At 45.9% G+C, this 15,488-nt stretch overlaps 1 long non-coding RNA gene across 1 annotated transcript in view; it reads right to left on the bottom strand.

Moving 5' to 3' along the window:
- Positions 1-303: 303 nt before the first annotated feature.
- The window catches only part of LOC145536978 (uncharacterized), a 68,752-nt gene continuing 53,567 nt past the window's right edge, over positions 304-15,488 (bottom strand). The window contains exons 25-31 of the long non-coding RNA XR_014076112.1: positions 13,458-13,768; positions 11,149-11,459; positions 8,843-9,153; positions 6,534-6,844; positions 4,225-4,535; positions 1,917-2,227; positions 304-1,526 (exon numbers count right to left, since the gene is read on the bottom strand). This is a non-coding gene — a long non-coding RNA (uncharacterized LOC145536978). The remainder of the gene's footprint in view (positions 1,527-1,916; positions 2,228-4,224; positions 4,536-6,533; positions 6,845-8,842; positions 9,154-11,148; positions 11,460-13,457; positions 13,769-15,488) is intronic.

Here is a 15,488-nt window from a genome sequence, read left to right as displayed (position 1 = left end):
CCTAAGGCTATTTTAAGCATCTGGCAAAGAAATACAAAATTTAACAATTATAAAGAAGTAAATGTAGGATATTTATCATTGGCCAAAGCTCAGTAAAATCTCAATATCTAAATATATTACAATCCGATTGTTACTCTATTTATAATTTTAAAGGCTGCAGGTGTATATGAACATTATGTTTGGTAAGGATTTCAAATGACAACGTTTATGTGGAATTTCCTTGTGGTTGGAGATTTGTCCTATTAGTTTCTTAGGTCTTATATAGAGAGGCTACTTAAATGTCATTAAGTATAGATGACTGGATTTTGAGTCAAGTAATAATTTATTAAAACCCTTGATTATAACAGCAAAATATTTAGTCAATTCATTATGTGGATAGTGCTGTGTCATTTTTAGAGAATATGATGTTACACAGAATACTATCAAAATTAACCCTTGTCACTATACATGGGAAAAATTGAAAGTACAACCACAAAAAAATCACTTTAGAAGTGAAGACACCATTAGTTGTTTTCTCCAAATATTTAAACATAAATTCTAATGTTAACATTGACTTTGTACAATACGAAAATATATGTTTGGCTAAAACTTACAACATTGCTTCAGTTGAGTTAGTTCAGTTCAGTCGCACAGTCATGTACGAATCTTTGCACTCCCCTGGACTGCAGCACGCCATTCCTTTCCATCACCAACTTTTTCCTTTCCATCACCAATACTTTCCTTTCCATCACCAACTCCCAGAGCTTGCTCAACGTCATGTCCATGGAGTCAGTGATGCCATCCACCCATCTAATCCTCTGTCATCCCCTTCTCTTCCCACTTTCAATCTTTCCCAGTATTAGGGTCTTTTCAAGAGAGTCAGTTCTTCGAATCAGATGAGCAAAATATTGGAGTTTCAGCTGCAGCATCAGTCCTTCCAATGTATATTCGGGGTAGATTTCCTTTAGGATGGACTGGTTGGATCTCCGTGCAGTCCAAGGGACTCTCAAAGGTCTTCTGCCACACCACAGCTAAAAAGCATCAATGCTTTGACGCTCAGCTGTGTTATATTCCAACTCTCACATCCATGCATGACTGCCGGAAAAACCATTGCTTTGACTAGACGGACATTTGTTGGCAAAGTAATGTCTCTGTTTTTTAATATGCTGTCTAGGTTGGTCATAGCTTTGCTTCCAAGGAGCAAACGTCTTTTAATTTCATGGCTGCAGTCACGATCGGTAGTGATTTTGGAGTCCCCCAAAATACAATAGTTTAGAAGTAGAGTAAAACCACATAGCTTAGAAGTAGCTAAAACATGATCCTCAAACTGCTGCAGTTTGCTTTCCATCGTAAATCACAGGAAGGAAATAAAACCATCCCGCCTGGCAGGCAATAGTCCATAGGGTCGCAGAGAGTCTGACATGACTGAAGAGACTTAGCACACACCAACCCCAAAGCCAGGTCTTTGCCCCGCTCCCCTGCAAGAACTGAGATAACATCAGCGTCGGGTCAGGACAAAGGTATTGACCCTGGGCTTTAGAGTGAACCTGCAAAGACACAGAAGTTCGCAGCTGGTGGGTGGGTTCAGACAATATAGGCCTTCCACTACATTTGTGATTTTCATCCACTTGAGCATCTGCAGGCTCCTAGAAAATATTCTGACTCAAACCAGCAAGTCAGTGTATTCCCATTCCTTCCATACAGGTCCTTCTTGCTCCAAGCCATGGTACTTTATTTAGACTTTTGGTCACCCTCAACTTCGTCAACGGCATCACCTATTTAAGGTACTTGGCATTAGGCCAGTCCATTGCACTCTGTCACTCCTGTCACAATGGGCCCAGGCCCTACAAAGGGCAGATTCACAAGACAAGTGCCCCCATTTTCAGTGCTTGGCTCTAAGGCCCACCACAATGTTAGGAAACTGAGGCCCCGCTTACCTCCTTCCTGTGACTGGACTTCCTGGCAGCAGCTGGAGGGCTCCTTGGTCCTGGGCCCTCACCGATCAGATACTAAGCCTAGAACCTGACTGTCCACCGATCCTGCCAGATCACACAGAAAAGGTTGAGGGCCAGGCTTGAGTTCAGGTTCTGTTGTTCCTAAGTTGATCTGACCGGCCTCCACTGCTAGGCCTCGCAAGGAAGAGCAGCTCACAGCTTTGGCCTGATCAAACTGTTTCCGCACGATGGCAGTGCTGTCCCAGAAGAGAGACATCTTGTTTCAACCATTCTTCTGCCTCTGCCCTTTGAACCTGAAAAAGACACCATAAACAGACAGACACCAGGAAATATGGCTGACTTGTATTTGACTCAATTCAGAGAAACCTGGTTATATTTCTACATTTTCTTTTTGGTTTCCACTGGACAAAGGTACCCAACTTTATCACTCATCTTCTGTTTTCCAGATTTCAATTTTTACTTGATCCCTTCTTTTTTTTTTTTATCTCCAGCATTTTTTCAAACTATCAAACTGTTTGGAGGCATCAAGTGGCAAACCTCTGGCATCCATGCGTAAGACACAAAAGAAATTGACTATACCTAAGGACTTGCCAAATCTAGGCAACAGGCCACATGTTTATTATCTTGTCTCACTCAGATGGTAAAGCATCCGCCTGCAATGCAAGAGACCCAGGTTTGATCCACGGGTCAGGAAGATTCCCTGGAAAAGGTCCTGGCTATGCACTCCAGTATTCTGGCCTGGAGAATTCAATGGACAAGAGGAGCCTGGTGGGTCTAAAGAGTCCGTGGGGTCCAAAGAGTCGGGCACAACTGAGGGAATAACACACACACTTCCCAAATTTGCTGGAGTCTTCATATTCTAGGCTTTGTGTGTTGAGTTGAAGAAGCCATTTGGTGAAGCTCTAGGATGACCCAGATACTTCTCATGACTGAATGCAGACAATGCCCTACTTGTAATCATACACTCTTACATGGCTATCAATTCCAATCAGATGGCACACGTGACTTTGTCTCATACTATCATCATATATAATTGGAAAAAAACAAGTATTTTCCATCTCATAAATGGCCTTAGCTAGAGTGCAGTTCAGTAGCTCAGTCGTGTCCAACTCTTTGCAACCCCACGGACTGCAGCACGCCAGGCTTTCCTTTCCATCACCAACTCCCAGAGCTTGCTCCAACTCATGTCCATGGAGTCAGTGATGCCATCCACCCATCTCATCCTCTGTCATCCCCTTCTCTTCCCACTTTCAGTCTTTCCCGCTATCAAGGTCTTGTCAAGTGAGTCAGTTCTTCGTATCAGACGACCAAAATATAGGAGTTTCAGCTTCAGCATCAGTCCCTCCAATGTATATTCGGGGTAGATTTCCTTTAGGATGGACTGGTTGGATCTCTGTGCAGTCCAAGGGACTCTCAAGAGTCTCCTGCCACACCACAGCTCAAAAGCATCAATGCTTTGATGCTCACCTGTCCTTATATTCCAACTCTCACATCCATGCATGCCTGCCAGAAAAACCATTGCTTTGACCAGACGGACCTTTGTTGGCAAAGAAATGTCTCTGTTTTTTAATATGCTGTCTAGGTTGCTCATAGCTTTACTTCCAAGGAGCAAGCGTCTTTTAATTTCATGGCTGCAGTCACCATCTGCAGTGATTTTGGAGTCCCCCCAAATAAAGTAAAGTACAGCAGTTTGCTTTCCATCTTAAAGCACAGGAAGGAAATAATGCTATCCTCCCTGGCAGGCTGCAGTCCATAGCGTCGCACAGAGTCTGACATGACTCAAGAGACTTAGCACACACCAACCCCAAAGCCAGGTCTTTGCCCCGCTCCCCTGCAAGAACTGAGATAACATCAGCGTCAGGTCAGGACAAAGGTATTGACCCTGGGCTTTAGAGTGAACCTGCAAAGACACAGAAGTTCGCAGCTGGTGGGTGGGTTCAGACAATGTAGGCCTTCCACTACATTTGTGATTTTCATCCACTTGAGCATCTGCAGGCTCCTAGAAAATATTCTGACTCAAACCAGCAAGTCAGTGTATTCCCATTCCTTCCATACAGGTCCTTCTTGCTCCAAGCCATGGTACTTTATTTAGACCTTTGGTCACCCTCAACTTCGTCAATGGCATCACCTATTTAAGGTACTTGGCATTAGGCCAGTCCATTGCACTCTGTCACTCCTGTCACAATGGGCCCAGGCCCTACAAAGGGCAGATTCACAAGACAAGTGCCCCCATTTTCAGTGCTTGGCTCTAAGGCCCACCACAATGTTAGGAAACTGAGGCCCCGCTTACCTCCTTCCTGTGACTGGACTTCCTGGCAGCAGCTGGAGGGCTCCGTGGTCCTGGGCCCTCACTGATCAGACAATAAGCCTAGAACCTGACTGTCCACCGATCCTGCAAGATCACACAGAAAAGGTTGAGGGCCAGGCTTGAGTTCAGGTTCTGTTGTTCCTAAGTTGATCTGACCGGCCTCCACTGCTAGGCCTCGCAAGGAAGAGCAGCTCACAGCTTTGGCCTGATCAAACTGTTTCCGCACGATGGCAGTGCTGTCCCAGAAGAGAGACATCTTGTTTCAACCATTCTTCTGCCTCTGCCCTTTGAACCTGAAAAAGACACCATAAACAGACAGACACCAGGAAATATGGCTGACTTGTATTTGACTCAATTCAGAGAAACCTGGTTATATTTCTACATTTTCTTTTTGGTTTCCATTGGACAAAGGTACCCAACTTTATCACTCATCTTCTGTTTTCCAGATTTCAATTTTTACTTGATCCCTTCTTTTTTTTTTTTTATCTCCAGCATTTTTTCAAACTATCAAACTGTTTGGAGGCATCAAGTGGCAAACCTCTGGCATCCATGCGTAAGACACAAAAGAAATTGACTATACCTAAGGACTTGCCAAATCTAGGCAACAGGCCACATGTTTATTATCTTGTCTCACTCAGATGGTAAAGCATCCGCCTGCAATGCAAGAGACCCAGGTTTGATCCACGGGTCAGGAAGATTCCCTGGAAAAGGTCCTGGCTATGCACTCCAGTATTCTGGCCTGGAGAATTCAATGGACAAGAGGAGCCTGGTGGGTCTAAAGAGTCCGTGGGGTCCAAAGAGTCGGGCACAACTGAGGGAATAACACACACACTTCCCAAATTTGCTGGAGTCTTCATATTCTAGGCTTTGTGTGTTGAGTTGAAGAAGCCATTTGGTGAAGCTCTAGGATGACCCAGATACTTCTCATGACTGAATGCAGACAATGCCCTACTTGTAATCATACACTCTTACATGGCTATCAATTCCAATCAGATGGCACACGTGACTTTGTCTCATACTATCATCATATATAATTGGAAAAAAACAAGTATTTTCCATCTCATAAATGGCCTTAGCTAGAGTGCAGTTCAGTAGCTCAGTCGTGTCCAACTCTTTGCAACCCCACGGACTGCAGCACGCCAGGCTTTCCTTTCCATCACCAACTCCCAGAGCTTGCTCCAACTCATGTCCATGGAGTCAGTGATGCCATCCACCCATCTCATCCTCTGTCATCCCCTTCTCTTCCCACTTTCAGTCTTTCCCGCTATCAAGGTCTTGTCAAGTGAGTCAGTTCTTCGTATCAGACGACCAAAATATAGGAGTTTCAGCTTCAGCATCAGTCCCTCCAATGTATATTCGGGGTAGATTTCCTTTAGGATGGACTGGTTGGATCTCTGTGCAGTCCAAGGGACTCTCAAGAGTCTCCTGCCACACCACAGCTCAAAAGCATCAATGCTTTGATGCTCACCTGTCCTTATATTCCAACTCTCACATCCATGCATGCCTGCCAGAAAAACCATTGCTTTGACCAGACGGACCTTTGTTGGCAAAGAAATGTCTCTGTTTTTTAATATGCTGTCTAGGTTGCTCATAGCTTTACTTCCAAGGAGCAAGCGTCTTTTAATTTCATGGCTGCAGTCACCATCTGCAGTGATTTTGGAGTCCCCCAAAATAAAGTAAAGTACAGCAGTTTGCTTTCCATCTTAAAGCACAGGAAGGAAATAATGCTATCCTCCCTGGCAGGCTGCAGTCCATAGCGTCGCACAGAGTCTGACATGACTCAAGAGACTTAGCACACACCAACCCCAAAGCCAGGTCTTTGCCCCGCTCCCCTGCAAGAACTGAGATAACATCAGCGTCAGGTCAGGACAAAGGTATTGACCCTGGGCTTTAGAGTGAACCTGCAAAGACACAGAAGTTCGCAGCTGGTGGGTGGGTTCAGACAATGTAGGCCTTCCACTACATTTGTGATTTTCATCCACTTGAGCATCTGCAGGCTCCTAGAAAATATTCTGACTCAAACCAGCAAGTCAGTGTATTCCCATTCCTTCCATACAGGTCCTTCTTGCTCCAAGCCATGGTACTTTATTTAGACTTTTGGTCACCCTCAACTTCGTCAATGGCATCACCTATTTAAGGTACTTGGCATTAGGCCAGTCCATTGCACTCTGTCACTCCTGTCACAATGGGCCCAGGCCCTACAAAGGGCAGATTCACAAGACAAGTGCCCCCATTTTCAGTGCTTGGCTCTAAGGCCCACCACAATGTTAGGAAACTGAGGCCCCGCTTACCTCCTTCCTGTGACTGGACTTCCTGGCAGCAGCTGGAGGGCTCCGTGGTCCTGGGCCCTCACTGATCAGACACTAAGCCTAGAAACTGACTGTCCACCGATCCTGCCAGATCACACAGAAAAGGTTGAGGGCCAGGCTTGAGTTCAGGTTCTGTTGTTCCTAAGTTGATCTGACCGGCCTCCACTGCTAGGCCTCGCAAGGAAGAGCAGCTCACAGCTTTGGCCTGATCAAACTGTTTCCGCACGATGGCAGTGCTGTCCCAGAAGAGAGACATCTTGTTTCAACCATTCTTCTGCCTCTGCCCTTTGAACCTGAAAAAGACACCATAAACAGACAGACACCGGGAAATATGGCTGACTTGTATTTGACTCAATTCAGAGAAACCTGGTTATATTTCTACATTTTCTTTTTGGTTTCCATTGGACAAAGGTACCCAACTTTATCACTCATCTTCTGTTTTCCAGATTTCAATTTTTACTTGATCCCTTCTTTTTTTTTTTTTATCTCCAGCATTTTTTCAAACTATCAAACTGTTTGGAGGCATCAAGTGGCAAACCTCTGGCATCCATGCGTAAGACACAAAAGAAATTGACTATACCTAAGGACTTGCCAAATCTAGGCAACAGGCCACATGTTTATTATCTTGTCTCACTCAGATGGTAAAGCATCCGCCTGCAATGCAAGAGACCCAGGTTTGATCCACGGGTCAGGAAGATTCCCTGGAAAAGGTCCTGGCTATGCACTCCAGTATTCTGGCCTGGAGAATTCAATGGACAAGAGGAGCCTGGTGGGTCTAAAGAGTCCGTGGGGTCCAAAGAGTCAGGCACAACTGAGGGAATAACACACACACTTCCCAAATTTGCTGGAGTCTTCATATTCTAGGCTTTGTGTGTTGAGTTGAAGAAGCCATTTGGTGAAGCTCTAGGATGACCCAGATACTTCTCATGACTGAATGCAGACAATGCCCTACTTGTAATCATACACTCTTACATGGCTATCAATTCCAATCAGATGGCACACGTGACTTTGTCTCATACTATCATCATATATAATTGGAGAAAAACAAGTATTTTCCATCTCATAAATGGCCTTAGCTAGAGTTCAGTTCAGTAGCTCAGTCGTGTCCAACTCTTTGCAACCCCACGGACTGCAGCACGCCAGGCTTTCCTTTCCATCACCAACTCCCAGAGCTTGCTCCAACTCATGTCCATGGAGTCAGTGATGCCATCCACCCATCTCATCCTCTGTCATCCCCTTCTCTTCCCACTTTCAGTCTTTCCCGCTATCAAGGTCTTGTCAAGTGAGTCAGTTCTTCGTATCAGACGACCAAAATATAGGAGTTTCAGCTTCAGCATCAGTCCCTCCAATGTATATTCGGGGTAGATTTCCTTTAGGATGGACTGGGTGGATCTCTGTGCAGTCCAAGGGACTCTCAAGAGTCTCCTGCCACACCACAGCTCAAAAGCATCAATGCTTTGATGCTCACCTGTCCTTATATTCCAACTCTCACATCCATGCATGCCTGCCAGAAAAACCATTGCTTTGACCAGACGGACCTTTGTTGGCAAAGAAATGTCTCTGTTTTTTAATATGCTGTCTAGGTTGCTCATAGCTTTACTTCCAAGGAGCAAGCGTCTTTTAATTTCATGGCTGCAGTCACCATCTGCAGTGATTTTGGAGTCCCCCCAAATAAAGTAAAGTACAGCAGTTTGCTTTCCATCTTAAAGCACAGGAAGGAAATAATGCTATCCTCCCTGGCAGGCTGCAGTCCATAGCGTCGCACAGAGTCTGACATGACTCAAGAGACTTAGCACACACCAACCCCAAAGCCAGGTCTTTGCCCCGCTCCCCTGCAAGAACTGAGATAACATCAGCGTCAGGTCAGGACAAAGGTATTGACCCTGGGCTTTAGAGTGAACCTGCAAAGACACAGAAGTTCGCAGCTGGTGGGTGGGTTCAGACAATGTAGGCCTTCCACTACATTTGTGATTTTCATCCACTTGAGCATCTGCAGGCTCCTAGAAAATATTCTGACTCAAACCAGCAAGTCAGTGTATTCCCATTCCTTCCATACAGGTCCTTCTTGCTCCAAGCCATGGTACTTTATTTAGACTTTTGGTCACCCTCAACTTCGTCAATGGCATCACCTATTTAAGGTACTTGGCATTAGGCCAGTCCATTGCACTCTGTCACTCCTGTCACAATGGGCCCAGGCCCTACAAAGGGCAGATTCACAAGACAAGTGCCCCCATTTTCAGTGCTTGGCTCTAAGGCCCACCACAATGTTAGGAAACTGAGGCCCCGCTTACCTCCTTCCTGTGACTGGACTTCCTGGCAGCAGCTGGAGGGCTCCGTGGTCCTGGGCCCTCACTGATCAGACACTAAGCCTAGAACCTGACTGTCCACCGATCCTGCCAGATCACACAGAAAAGGTTGAGGGCCAGGCTTGAGTTCAGGTTCTGTTGTTCCTAAGTTGATCTGACCGGCCTCCACTGCTAGGCCTCACAAGGAAGAGCAGCTCACAGCTTTGGCCTGATCAAACCGTTTCCGCACGATGGCAGTGCTGTCCCAGAAGAGAGACATCTTGTTTCAACCATTCTTCTGCCTCTGCCCTTTGAACCTGAAAAAGACACCATAAACAGACAGACACCGGGAAATATGGCTGACTTGTATTTGACTCAATTCAGAGAAACCTGGTTATATTTCTACATTTTCTTTTTGGTTTCCACTGGACAAAGGTACCCAACTTTATCACTCATCTTCTGTTTTCCAGATTTCAATTTTTACTTGATCCCTTTTTTTTTTTTTATCTCCAGCATTTTTTCAAACTATCAAACTGTTTGGAGGCATCAAGTGGCAAACCTCTGGCATCCATGCGTAAGACACAAAAGAAATTGACTATACCTAAGGACTTGCCAAATCTAGGCAACAGGCCACATGTTTATTATCTTGTCTCACTCAGATGGTAAAGCATCCGCCTGCAATGCAAGAGACCCAGGTTTGATCCACGGGTCAGGAAGATTCCCTGGAAAAGGTCCTGGCTATGCACTCCAGTATTCTGGCCTGGAGAATTCAATGGACAAGAGGAGCCTGGTGGGTCTAAAGAGTCCGTGGGGTCCAAAGAGTCAGGCACAACTGAGGGAATAACACACACACTTCCCAAATTTGCTGGAGTCTTCATATTCTAGGCTTTGTGTGTTGAGTTGAAGAAGCCATTTGGTGAAGCTCTAGGATGACCCAGATACTTCTCATGACTGAATGCAGACAATGCCCTACTTGTAATCATACACTCTTACATGGCTATCAATTCCAATCAGATGGCACACGTGACTTTGTCTCATACTATCATCATATATAATTGGAGAAAAACAAGTATTTTCCATCTCATAAATGGCCTTAGCTAGAGTTCAGTTCAGTAGCTCAGTCGTGTCCAACTCTTTGCAACCCCACGGACTGCAGCACGCCAGGCTTTCCTTTCCATCACCAACTCCCAGAGCTTGCTCCAACTCATGTCCATGGAGTCAGTGATGCCATCCACCCATCTCATCCTCTGTCATCCCCTTCTCTTCCCACTTTCAGTCTTTCCCGCTATCAAGGTCTTGTCAAGTGAGTCAGTTCTTCGTATCAGACGACCAAAATATAGGAGTTTCAGCTTCAGCATCAGTCCCTCCAATGTATATTCGGGGTAGATTTCCTTTAGGATGGACTGGGTGGATCTCTGTGCAGTCCAAGGGACTCTCAAGAGTCTCCTGCCACACCACAGCTCAAAAGCATCAATGCTTTGATGCTCACCTGTCCTTATATTCCAACTCTCACATCCATGCATGCCTGCCAGAAAAACCATTGCTTTGACCAGACGGACCTTTGTTGGCAAAGAAATGTCTCTGTTTTTTAATATGCTGTCTAGGTTGCTCATAGCTTTACTTCCAAGGAGCAAGCGTCTTTTAATTTCATGGCTGCAGTCACCATCTGCAGTGATTTTGGAGTCCCCCCAAATAAAGTAAAGTACAGCAGTTTGCTTTCCATCTTAAAGCACAGGAAGGAAATAATGCTATCCTCCCTGGCAGGCTGCAGTCCATAGCGTCGCACAGAGTCTGACATGACTCAAGAGACTTAGCACACACCAACCCCAAAGCCAGGTCTTTGCCCCGCTCCCCTGCAAGAACTGAGATAACATCAGCGTCAGGTCAGGACAAAGGTATTGACCCTGGGCTTTAGAGTGAACCTGCAAAGACACAGAAGTTCGCAGCTGGTGGGTGGGTTCAGACAATGTAGGCCTTCCACTACATTTGTGATTTTCATCCACTTGAGCATCTGCAGGCTCCTAGAAAATATTCTGACTCAAACCAGCAAGTCAGTGTATTCCCATTCCTTCCATACAGGTCCTTCTTGCTCCAAGCCATGGTACTTTATTTAGACTTTTGGTCACCCTCAACTTCGTCAATGGCATCACCTATTTAAGGTACTTGGCATTAGGCCAGTCCATTGCACTCTGTCACTCCTGTCACAATGGGCCCAGGCCCTACAAAGGGCAGATTCACAAGACAAGTGCCCCCATTTTCAGTGCTTGGCTCTAAGGCCCACCACAATGTTAGGAAACTGAGGCCCCGCTTACCTCCTTCCTGTGACTGGACTTCCTGGCAGCAGCTGGAGGGCTCCGTGGTCCTGGGCCCTCACTGATCAGACACTAAGCCTAGAACCTGACTGTCCACTGATCCTGCCAGATCACACAGAAAAGGTTGAGGGCCAGGCTTGAGTTCAGGTTCTGTTGTTCCTAAGTTGATCTGACCGGCCTCCACTGCTAGGCCTCGCAAGGAAGAGCAGCTCACAGCTTTGGCCTGATCAAACCGTTTCCGCACGATGGCAGTGCTGTCCCAGAAGAGAGACATCTTGTTTCAACCATTCTTCTGCCTCTGCCCTTTGAACCTGAAAAAGACACCATAAACAGACAGACACCGGGAAATATGGCTGACTTGTATTTGACTCAATTCAGAGAAACCTGGTTATATTTCTACATTTTCTTTTTGGTTTCCACTGGACAAAGGTACCCAACTTTATCACTCATCTTCTGTTTTCCAGATTTCAATTTTTACTTGATCCCTTCTTTTTTTTTTTTTATCTCCAGCATTTTTTCAAACTATCAAACTGTTTGGAGGCATCAAGTGGCAAACCTCTGGCATCCATGCGTAAGACACAAAAGAAATTGACTATACCTAAGGACTTGCCAAATCTAGGCAACAGGCCACATGTTTATTATCTTGTCTCACTCAGATGGTAAAGCATCCGCCTGCAATGCAAGAGACCCAGGTTTGATCCACGGGTCAGGAAGATTCCCTGGAAAAGGTCCTGGCTATGCACTCCAGTATTCTGGCCTGGAGAATTCAATGGACAAGAGGAGCCTGGTGGGTCTAAAGAGTCCGTGGGGTCCAAAGAGTCAGGCACAACTGAGGGAATAACACACACACTTCCCAAATTTGCTGGAGTCTTCATATTCTAGGCTTTGTGTGTTGAGTTGAAGAAGCCATTTGGTGAAGCTCTAGGATGACCCAGATACTTCTCATGACTGAATGCAGACAATGCCCTACTTGTAATCATACACTCTTACATGGCTATCAATTCCAATCAGATGGCACACGTGACTTTGTCTCATACTATCATCATATATAATTGGAGAAAAACAAGTATTTTCCATCTCATAAATGGCCTTAGCTAGAGTTCAGTTCAGTAGCTCAGTCGTGTCCAACTCTTTGCAACCCCACGGACTGCAGCACGCCAGGCTTTCCTTTCCATCACCAACTCCCAGAGCTTGCTCCAACTCATGTCCATGGAGTCAGTGATGCCATCCACCCATCTCATCCTCTGTCATCCCCTTCTCTTCCCACTTTCAGTCTTTCCCGCTATCAAGGTCTTGTCAAGTGAGTCAGTTCTTCGTATCAGACGACCAAAATATAGGAGTTTCAGCTTCAGCATCAGTCCCTCCAATGTATATTCGGGGTAGATTTCCTTTAGGATGGACTGGGTGGATCTCTGTGCAGTCCAAGGGACTCTCAAGAGTCTCCTGCCACACCACAGCTCAAAAGCATCAATGCTTTGATGCTCACCTGTCCTTATATTCCAACTCTCACATCCATGCATGCCTGCCAGAAAAACCATTGCTTTGACCAGACGGACCTTTGTTGGCAAAGAAATGTCTCTGTTTTTTAATATGCTGTCTAGGTTGCTCATAGCTTTACTTCCAAGGAGCAAGCGTCTTTTAATTTCATGGCTGCAGTCACCATCTGCAGTGATTTTGGAGTCCCCCCAAATAAAGTAAAGTACAGCAGTTTGCTTTCCATCTTAAAGCACAGGAAGGAAATAATGCTATCCTCCCTGGCAGGCTGCAGTCCATAGCGTCGCACAGAGTCTGACATGACTCAAGAGACTTAGCACACACCAACCCCAAAGCCAGGTCTTTGCCCCGCTCCCCTGCAAGAACTGAGATAACATCAGCGTCAGGTCAGGACAAAGGTATTGACCCTGGGCTTTAGAGTGAACCTGCAAAGACACAGAAGTTCGCAGCTGGTGGGTGGGTTCAGACAATGTAGGCCTTCCACTACATTTGTGATTTTCATCCACTTGAGCATCTGCAGGCTCCTAGAAAATATTCTGACTCAAACCAGCAAGTCAGTGTATTCCCATTCCTTCCATACAGGTCCTTCTTGCTCCAAGCCATGGTACTTTATTTAGACTTTTGGTCACCCTCAACTTCGTCAATGGCATCACCTATTTAAGGTACTTGGCATTAGGCCAGTCCATTGCACTCTGTCACTCCTGTCACAATGGGCCCAGGCCCTACAAAGGGCAGATTCACAAGACAAGTGCCCCCATTTTCAGTGCTTGGCTCTAAGGCCCACCACAATGTTAGGAAACTGAGGCCCCGCTTACCTCCTTCCTGTGACTGGACTTCCTGGCAGCAGCTGGAGGGCTCCGTGGTCCTGGGCCCTCACTGATCAGACACTAAGCCTAGAACCTGACTGTCCACCGATCCTGCCAGATCACACAGAAAAGGTTGAGGGCCAGGCTTGAGTTCAGGTTCTGTTGTTCCTAAGTTGATCTGACCGGCCTCCACTGCTAGGCCTCGCAAGGAAGAGCAGCTCACAGCTTTGGCCTGATCAAACCGTTTCCGCACGATGGCAGTGCTGTCCCAGAAGAGAGACATCTTGTTTCAACCATTCTTCTGCCTCTGCCCTTTGAACCTGAAAAAGACACCATAAACAGACAGACACCGGGAAATATGGCTGACTTGTATTTGACTCAATTCAGAGAAACCTGGTTATATTTCTACATTTTCTTTTTGGTTTCCACTGGACAAAGGTACCCAACTTTATCACTCATCTTCTGTTTTCCAGATTTCAATTTTTACGTGATCCCTTCTTTTTTTTTTTTTATCTCCAGCATTTTTTCAAACTATCAAACTGTTTGGAGGCATCAAGTGGCAAACCTCTGGCATCCATGCGTAAGACACAAAAGAAATTGACTATACCTAAGGACTTGCCAAATCTAGGCAACAGGCCACATGTTTATTATCTTGTCTCACTCAGATGGTAAAGCATCCGCCTGCAATGCAAGAGACCCAGGTTTGATCCACGGGTCAGGAAGATTCCCTGGAAAAGGTCCTGGCTATGCACTCCAGTATTCTGGCCTGGAGAATTCAATGGACAAGAGGAGCCTGGTGGGTCTAAAGAGTCCGTGGGGTCCAAAGAGTCAGGCACAACTGAGGGAATAACACACACACTTCCCAAATTTGCTGGAGTCTTCATATTCTAGGCTTTGTGTGTTGAGTTGAAGAAGCCATTTGGTGAAGCTCTAGGATGACCCAGATACTTCTCATGACTGAATGCAGACAATGCCCTACTTGTAATCATACACTCTTACATGGCTATCAATTCCAATCAGATGGCACACGTGACTTTGTCTCATACTATCATCATATATAATTGGAGAAAAACAAGTATTTTCCATCTCATAAATGGCCTTAGCTAGAGTTCAGTTCAGTAGCTCAGTCGTGTCCAACTCTTTGCAACCCCACGGACTGCAGCACGCCAGGCTTTCCTTTCCATCACCAACTCCCAGAGCTTGCTCCAACTCATGTCCATGGAGTCAGTGATGCCATCCACCCATCTCATCCTCTGTCATCCCCTTCTCTTCCCACTTTCAGTCTTTCCCGCTATCAAGGTCTTGTCAAGTGAGTCAGTTCTTCGTATCAGACGACCAAAATATAGGAGTTTCAGCTTCAGCATCAGTCCCTCCAATGTATATTCGGGGTAGATTTCCTTTAGGATGGACTGGGTGGATCTCTGTGCAGTCCAAGGGACTCTCAAGAGTCTCCTGCCACACCACAGCTCAAAAGCATCAATGCTTTGATGCTCACCTGTCCTTATATTCCAACTCTCACATCCATGCATGCCTGCCAGAAAAACCATTGCTTTGACCAGACGGACCTTTGTTGGCAAAGAAATGTCTCTGTTTTTTAATATGCTGTCTAGGTTGCTCATAGCTTTACTTCCAAGGAGCAAGCGTCTTTTAATTTCATGGCTGCAGTCACCATCTGCAGTGATTTTGGAGTCCCCCCAAATAAAGTAAAGTACAGCAGTTTGCTTTCCATCTTAAAGCACAGGAAGGAAATAATGCTATCCTCCCTGGCAGGCTGCAGTCCATAGCGTCGCACAGAGTCTGACATGACTCAAGAGACTTAGCACACACCAACCCCAAAGCCAGGTCTTTGCCCCGCTCCCCTGCAAGAACTGAGATAACATCAGCGTCAGGTCAGGACAAAGGTATTGACCCTGGGCTTTAGAGTGAACCTGCAAAGACACAGAAGTTCGCAGCTGGTGGGTGGGTTCAGACAATGTAGGCCTTCCACTACATTTGTGATTTTCATCCACTTGAGCATCTGCAGGCTCCTAGAAAATATTC

Source organism: Giraffa tippelskirchi, chromosome X (assembly GCF_054371585.1).
Source record: "Giraffa tippelskirchi isolate mGirTip1 chromosome X, T2T-mGirTip1v1.2.pri, whole genome shotgun sequence".
NCBI classification, from domain to species: domain Eukaryota; kingdom Metazoa; phylum Chordata; class Mammalia; order Artiodactyla; family Giraffidae; genus Giraffa; species Giraffa tippelskirchi.
The sequence above is the reverse complement of the archived record's forward strand: the minus strand, read 5'-3'. Positions and strand labels throughout refer to the sequence as shown.